Source organism: Callospermophilus lateralis, unplaced genomic scaffold, assembly GCF_048772815.1.
Source record: "Callospermophilus lateralis isolate mCalLat2 unplaced genomic scaffold, mCalLat2.hap1 Scaffold_1712, whole genome shotgun sequence".
In the NCBI taxonomy this organism is placed as follows: domain Eukaryota; kingdom Metazoa; phylum Chordata; class Mammalia; order Rodentia; family Sciuridae; genus Callospermophilus; species Callospermophilus lateralis.
The window spans coordinates 315,448-324,161 of NW_027512784.1; the positions used below are offsets into that span (position 1 = coordinate 315,448).

The 8,714-nt window shown below is 45.7% G+C and overlaps 1 pseudogene; it reads left to right on the forward strand.

The window, feature by feature from the left end:
• The first annotated feature begins 7,387 nt into the window (after positions 1-7,387).
• On the forward strand, positions 7,388-8,343 carry LOC143385754 (olfactory receptor 5A1-like; annotated as a pseudogene).
• Positions 8,344-8,714: the final 371 nt, after the last annotated feature.

The window sequence follows — 8,714 nt, forward strand, 5'->3', positions numbered from 1 at the left end:
CCTGAATTGTGACTTTGACAAACGAAGAAACAGGCATGCTGTTGATTGACATCTGCACTACTCACCCTTCAGAACCTGTCCTAGACCTGGCTGTCACTGCTATTGTACTGTGAGATTCCATACTTCATTTCTCCAATTTGGGTAACTATTTATGTCTCCAATATTTGGTTTTCAGGATTACATGAGAAAAGACATGCAAATAAAGCTTACAATCAACTTTAAAGGAAAATATTTGGATTTGACAATTTTTATGTTGCATTATTTATTTTGTATAAAATGAATAAATAAATATAAATATGAACTGTCTGAGATAGTTATTGGTATGACCCTCACTAAGCACAGTTTCCTGGAAAAGTTCTTATGAAAATTCAGCACAGCCAGGGCTCCTCCTGATCCATCTTCCATCTCTGCCATTTGCACTCAATCTCAGGTGCAGAACAAGCATTTGGGGATCACTGCTATTCACCAGAAAGGCTTTGGCTATTTTGCCAACATCATTTGATTTATTTACAGACACAATCAATTTTAATGGACACTGAGAGTCAGAGAGTTAACAGAACCACACGGAGAGGTCTCAGGGCACTCACTGTTGCCTGCTTTGTCTTGATGCTCAGCCACCTCTGTGTAGATGCTGAATACAGGTCAAGGGCTTGTTAACCTTGTCTGCACTTCTGGAGGTCATTTTCAGACTCTACACGGAAAATAGCATCCATAATATTTGAGGCAGGATTTTTATATAGGGACAAAATAAGTAAAAAGGGCAATGAACATAAAATGTGCCCCACCTTTCTTAAGGAAATCAATAGTGGCTTCTTCCACGTTTTCTATTAAAGAGATAAAACCTTTCCAATCTTCTGCTTCTGAAAGCATAACTGTTAAATTTGATTCTCTCTCAGCCTGAGGGTCTGATGTCTCTTCTCTCTAGAAAGACTAACAGTAGATAGAATACAAAGGTATTTTTTTAAAAAAGGAAAGTTGAAGCACATTTTCTCCCTTGTATTATATCCTAAACCAGATGTGATAGTCCACTTTTGACAGCCCCTGCTGGGAGGCACTGAAGCAGTGGACACAATACACGGCTTCTGATGCTGTAGCCCTAGGGTCTAGCATGACTGAGACCCACTGCAGAGGTAGACAGCAGGAGAGGTGCATGCCCAGGGACAGAGATGGTAGGTGGGTAGGGGGTAGTAGGTGGATGACAGACAGTGGAGAAAGACATGATAGACAGATAGACTTCCTGTCCATGAAATCCTAACCTGTTGGCAGATGAAGGCTGAGCTCTTTGGAGAATTTGAGATCTTTCCCATGAACTGAAATCACACCTTCTGTCCCATCAAACTCTGTGGACAAAGTGGAACAAGGAATGGACACAAACAGCTGCAGTGAAGATAGGGACAGAATTTTCTGAGAGGACAGAGGAGAGAGGGGCAGTGAGGGAGAGGCTCTGCCACTGTTAGGGAGCATAGCACCCCAAGAATATACAGGACCAGGGACCCAGTCTGCTCCACATCCTGGGCCTGTCCCACCTGCTCTCTTACTCTTCTCTAGGCACCTGCGTATGTTTCATGGGAGCAGCCTGATGCACGTTTAACATGGGGAATTGGTGACAATTTTGGTAGACAAACACAGAGCCACATTATTAGTCAGCAGCATCCAGGAATTGCTGACCATGTTCCAGCTTTCACAGAGCCTCTGAGGTCCTACTCTTCTTATTTCCATCTAGTACAGACTGACAATCCAGGGTCTCAGGGTCTCTGCCTAACATCACACAAGTGACTCAAGATAGGGCCATGTCCCACCCCAGCGTGCAGCAGAGCACCTCCTTCAGTGTCCTTATAAAACACTGTTCTCCCTCTGCCATGAACAGCTTGGGTCTGGTCCACTCACCGTGTGTCATCAGGGAAAAATGAACAGGCTCAGGACACTTGCTTCCAGCATTGCTGTGACCCTAGGAGTCACCTCCATGTGAAGCAAGGACAGCCCTTCTCCCTCTGCAAAGTTGCAGTCTTGGGACAACTAATGCAGCTTCCTATCAACCATCTGAAGCATAAGAAGGAATATATACTCCTATGTCCATAAATAATCCCAAATAAAAATACACTCCTTAAGATGTTGCAGCAAATAAATTCTATATGAAAATTCAAAGATGAGAACACATTTCTATTTGTCAGAAAAACAGGTGATAGAAAAAGATGAGGAAATGCCGTGAGGACCTAACAGAGCACCTCAACAGCAAGTCAGCAAGCCCAGCACAGTCATGGCCCTGAGCTCCAGGGCCACCTGCCTGGCTGAACTCACCTCAGAGCACGCTGCGCCTCACCCAGATTGTTAGAGTCTGTAAACAAGTCTGGATGGCACCTGGCAAAATGCCAGCGGGAGTGGTTTGTAAAGTAACAAAAGCGAGCCATTAAGTGTGGAGATTCCTGATTGGTTGACTGCTGTATCTAGTTTATGCTAATTAAGATAAGCTGTGCAAAATGTATAAATACCTCTGTTATCCTACAATAAAGGGCTCCCATTCCTGCTGCATCAACGTACACAAGTTATTCGTCACCCCTCGGTTATTCTGCTGCAGCCGGATTGCGGCACCAGATGGCCAGGGAGTGTGGCCTGGCTAAGTCACCAGGAAGAGGAGGGTGGCGTCACCCCTGGTTTAGGATGCTGACAGGGGACTGGATGAGACATGTCTGTTCACAGATCCTCTGGGGCCTGGAGGACACTGCAGTTAGAGCTAAGGAAGCAGCAGAGCTCTCTGGGGCACAGCTCTGGGTCATCCTCATCCTGTCCTGTCTCCCTCTTTGTTCAACTCCAGGCTTCACCAATGTTGACAATCCTTTCCACTCTCACCCTGTCTACAACGCCTGACCAGTGACATGTAGGAGGAGTTAGTCTGGATTGGTTTATCAAACATACCCTGTGTGTGTGTGTGTGTGTGTGTGTGTGTGTGTCTATGTGTGTGTGTGTACTCACATGACCATGAAGTGGATTCTGTGAGACACTATTATTATAGGGATAAAACCTGAAGGTCAGAGTTCAACTAATGCATCAAAACTATCACTCTGGTCAATGCTGTGGGAAACTAGACAGAGGATCCACCCCACATCTTTCCCCCACTCTCTCACCTCCCTGCATGTGCTCCTTGTTTCCTGTCATTCATGGCCATCCAGGTTGCTCTAGTTTAGAATTTAATTTTAATCTTTTTGTTTTTATTTTTATTACTGACATGCAAATTACTGAAAAGTCTCAAGCACAAACTGGTTCAATGAGAATTTAAATTTTAAAATTTAAATTTGTCCTTTTAAAAATTTAAAATTGTCCTGTAAATGTTAAATCCCTAGAGTGGAGGTGTAGCTCAGTGGTAGAGCTCCTGCCTAGCATGCCTGAAGTCCTGAGTTCAATGCAATAAAATGAGATGAAGTCCTATCCTGCCTAAAAAGTGCAAGTGTTTCAAACATCTGTTGAGTGTACATCATGTCCTATCAGCTTGCATAAAATAGGAAGACAGAAGCAGGCCCACCATCCTGGAATTTGTAACCAATTCCCTCTCAACTTTGCTTCTGTGTACATTCTGGAGCCATGCTGATCATTTCCCCTGAGCTGGAGGTTTTGTGATGGCCTTGCTCTACCACACTGTCTGTTGGTCTGGCTGTCTCCTGTAGCCACCTGACCTGCAGGGCATCAGCCTGCAGATGACTTGTCCTGCCTCCATGGTCTCCTGGTTTTCTGTAAAGCTGTGAGGTGCAGCCTTGTGGGCTGTTGCAATGTGAGTGGAATAAACAAGCTGGGTGTTTTCTCTGGATATGGTTTCAGGCAGCTGCAGCATCTGGAGGTGACAGGGACCCTGTGGGCTCTGGGCTCCTGCACCCAGAAGGCAGGTTGCAATTCTGGCAGTACTGCAAGATGTGGGTATTTCCAGTCAATCAGCAAGATAGACATCTAGCAAGGGCTTCTCATAAAAACAGAGACACAAAACTGAGCTGCTCAGTTCCCTTTCTGCCAAGGAACTATTTTTCCTTCCTTCCCATTCCTGACATGGTTTCCCTGTGTCAGTGTGTGTGAGGTGACCTGTGCTTGGTGTTAAGTCCTCTTGAGCAATGAAGGCGTGTCATTACTGGACTTCCCCCTCGGCCTGTCCTTAGAGTCTGGCTGAGGTGTGAACAGCTGCCCTTGCTCTCTTTGGCCTTCATAACATACAACACCCTCCCTGTCCCTTTGCTTCAATCTGTCCTCACAGTGAGGTGAGTCTTCAGGAGGCAGCTCATAATTGAGCTTGATGGTTTCATAAATTCAGTCCCTCTGTTCATGTTGGAGAAGTATTACACAAATGTTTGTCCTAAGACAAATTCTAGCACATAATGTTCTTTAGTGTCCTACAAGTCCAGTTCTGTCTGCCCACTGATTGGTCTGAAGTCAATGGGGGAGAGTTGTTGTCACCTGTCTTCTTTCAGTTCTTAGTAATGTTGAATACAGAGAGTGGTTGTGGGGATCAGAGACAGGGCTGTGGCCTTGGTGCTCTGGTTCTGCTATGAATAGGAAATGTCTTCTCTGGACTTTGGGTAAATTGGGGAAGAAAGGGCTCAGAGCAGCAGATGAGCTTCTACCATGCAATGGTATTCAATAACCATCACAAGCATATTCAAGCATATTTTATGGTGGGTTTCTGGTGAGTGTCTGCAGGAGGTTGCACACTCACACAGCTGGAAATGCTAGAGTGAGCTCCTGCAGAACCACGTCTAAAGCCTAGTGTGTGAAGGACAACTTCCACCAGGTTGCAATCAGGCTGCTAACTCCTTTACTCTCCACTGAGCACAGACTACACATAGGGCAAGAGGCCCTGTCCTGCTCTACAGGATCAGGCCCACAGAGGGAAAAGACAACAAGTAGGAAACTGACACTAACCAGACCACTAGGAGCAGGGATTTGGTGTGCACACCTGGAATCAAGGGCTTACGTTAAATTTATGCATTCAGTAGAAGACAGTTTCCCTGGTTCTTAGCAGAGTTGTTTTATAAAAGATCCCTCATAATTGCTTTTGTGTATTCTAACTCCAATATGACAGTTAAGTGCTCAACTTAACTTCAACGTGTTTGAGGCTATTAAATAATCTAGGACTCCTCCACAGCAGGTAACTGTAGAGAAAAGTTTGCATGGACATATTTAATCATATCAGATGTTAGGATAAAGTTAAAATTCCCAACTTTAACCAACTTTCCAAAATAAATAAGAATTCCCTATTGAAAATGTTGCTGATGGGCAGTTGTCAGGGCTTTGTCAAAGGGCCTGGCTGAAAAAGCCAAGCCTTGAGTCAGGAGTGTCAATCATGTGAGTGTGGACTTGGGTGGAGTGAGAATGGGTCTGCAGAAGGAGATGACCTGTGACCACTCCCCAGCACCTTCCTGCTGCTGTGTCACAGCAAATGTCCTGCCCTGTCTGAAAAATAAGGCTTGAGGGACAGCATCCACAACAGGGATCAGGAGCCAGAATGTCACAATGGTACCCCTGGACACATCTGTGCAGAGAAAAGATGTGTGGGCTCTCTCTCTTCCAGCAAGGAGGTCCACGGAACAGGATAGAGGAGAGTGTGGCTGCAGAGTTGCTAATCAAGACCTTTGAGACCAAGCAGGAGGCAGGTCTGATTTTATTGAGCAGTTACCATGTATTATATATTCAGGCAGCAGCTAGGCAGATTATAGGCAGCAATCAGTGCAATTTCTGCTAACTGTCCTTGAAGCCACCAATCAAGGAGTGGGCTATGGAGCAAGCACAGGGACTGCAACACATGGCCTCATGCCCAGGGCTGTGCCTACAGGGGTAAGTGGCCTACTGTTCACATGCCTAGCACAAGGGGAGTGGCCTGTCACCCAGAAGCCCTTAACATATGCCATGTGCGCAGTACCCCATGCACTTGTCCCCACAAAGAGCAACTGTTTGAAAATGTGTTTGAACTTTAGATTTCTTAGTACATGTTTTGATCTTCTCCTTTTTCTAAAATATATCCATGTTCATTAAATATATTGTACTGAAGTAAGTGCAGTGTATAATATTTTCTGAATTATATTACATATTTCATATTTCAAATTGAATTAATGAAGTACATATGTAAGACTTTCCTTATAGAAATTTGACACTAAATTTTTTTACTAAATAATTTTAATGATTTTATTGGTGCATTATAGTTATACATGATAGTGGGTTTTATTTTGAAATATTAGAATGTGCATGAAACTAAATTGCCCCTTTCAACCCCCTGTACTTCCCCTTCCCCTCCCCTTTCCTATTCCCTGACCTCCTTCCTGTTGTAATGGCCTTCTTTCTATTTATTTGTTGTTTTTTAAATTAGCACTGGGCAGATAAACATAAGGGCGGCCTTCCCTGGGGGTTTACACATGTGCACAGAATAGTTTGGTGAACCTCAACTCTCAGATCCTCCTCTCCCCATCCCTGCTCACCACCCCAACCCTTCCACTCCACTGTCTTCCCTTCTTGAGGTCCACTCTTTCCCCCATTCCTTATTTTGTTCTAACCCACATAAGACAGAAAACATTCCACCCTTGGTTTTCTTACTCTGGCTTATTTCACTCAGCATGAAGTTCTCCACTTTCATCCCTTTGCTCCACCTCCATGCACCTACAAGTAAATGACATCATTTCATTCTTCTTGGTGGCTGAGCAAACTCAGCCATACTAGTCCACATTTTCTAGACCCATTCATCTCTTCACAGGCTCCTGGGCTGGTCCCCTATCTTGGCTCTTGGGAGTGTGCTGTAAACATGGATGGATGTGGCTGAGTCACTATACTAAGCCAATTTTAGTTCTTTTGGATGAATACAAAGGAGTGGGACAGCAGTGTCATTTCAGGGTTCCATTCCTAGTTTTTTATTATAGCTAGTGTTTTCCCAAGTATTATTCCAGAGTATTATAAAACCTAGGAGGGCTGGGGAAATCTATGGGCAGGAGAACCATGAGGAAGGAAAGTGTTAAAAAAGAACCATCTCTCCATTCACTGAAACACCCCAAGTGGTGACCTGGGTCAATGTGTGAAATAAATACATGAGACCTCTTACCTGAAGCCCCCACAATGAATGGAAGGAAAAATTGACAGACATCTGTCTCCTCTGTTATCCTCTCCTCTCTGCTTTCCCCTCCCTCCCCTCGTCTCCTCTCTTCCATGAGACACTGTTTTCCAGCAGTGTAATTGGGGAACAGGCTGCAGAGTGATTCATCAATTTCCTGGATTATGATTCTCATATAAGCTGCTTCTAGGATATTTTTCCATTGAGAGAAGATGCACCTCTGTAGACAAAGGACCTCCCTAGACATATTCCCAGCTGACCTCCTCTTAGCTATCTGTGGCCACTGCATCTGAACACAACTTCAGAGGGGGAGAAATGTCCAATCAGACCAGAGTGACACACTTCATCTTCAGGGGATTCTCAGACATCCCAGAATGGAGGCCACTGGTCATTGTCTCTTTCCTGTTGGTCTACGCCTTTGGCCTCCTGGGGAACATGTCCATCATCACAGCTGTGCTTAGACACAGCCGCCTCCACACACCCATGTACTTCTTCCTGAAGAATTTGTGTTTTCTGGACCTGAGCTACACCTTGGTCACCATCCCCAGGCACTGGCTACCACCCTACAGGGCCCTGGGGTCATTTCCTACCTCGAGTGTGTGGCTCAGCTTATGTTTTTCATGCTTGCTTCAGCTGAGTGCTTTCTGCTCATGGCCATGTCTTATGACCAGTGAGTGGCCATCTACAGGCCCCTGCTCTATGGGACCATCATGAGAACTGGCAGTGCTGGGCACTGGCGGTCCTGTCTTGGGTGGGCGGGGGTGGGCGGGGCCCTCTACTCTGCCTTCCACACAGTCAATACCTTTCCCTGCCCTTCTGTTGGCCCAACGGAGTGGAGCATTTCTTCTGTGACATTCCCGCTCTCATGAGGCTCTTCTGTGCTGACTTCCACCCCAGGCAAGAGGTGGGCTTTGCCTCATCTTGAGCTCCTTCACCCTCACCCTCCTCTCCTACATCCACATCCTCTCCACCCTCCTACGGATTCCCTCGGGGGACCGTCGCTGGAAGGCCTTGTCCACCTGCTTCTCCTGCCTGACCACCCTCCTTCTGTTTTACGGCTGTGGAAGCTTCACCTATCTGAGGTCTGCCTCTCAGGACTCCCCCACCCAGGGTCGTCTGGCACCGTCTTTTACTCCATCCTCACCCCTTCCTTGAAGCCCGTCATCTACTCTCTGAGGAACGGAGACATGAAGGTCGAGCTGCAAAGGCTGAGCTGCCAGCGGAGTCTGAGCGCTGGGTGCTGCACAGCTGGCCTTGGTCCTGGGGTCTGATGCCCAGGGGGTGCAGACAACCTCCTCCATCCCTCCTCTGCCCTCCCGCTGAGTCTCACCTGTGGATGGAGGTCCCCACCCATCACCTGCTGCTTCTCCTCCCTCCCCAGAAGGTCTTTCACTTCAGTGGTTTTACATACAGTTCCACCACAGAAACATACAAATCTTGATTTCTTCATATTGTACCATAAAAATCATTTTAAAATAATTCTTCTATTTAGTATATGCGTAAGAATTCTTTTTTTTTTTTCTGTGAGTTTTTCTGGAATGGTATTCTCAAATCTTTATCATCACTCTCATGCTGTGGCCCCTAATCATGAATTTCCTTTTTTTTTTTTTTTCCTTTCTTGACATCATTTTCCTGAATATAA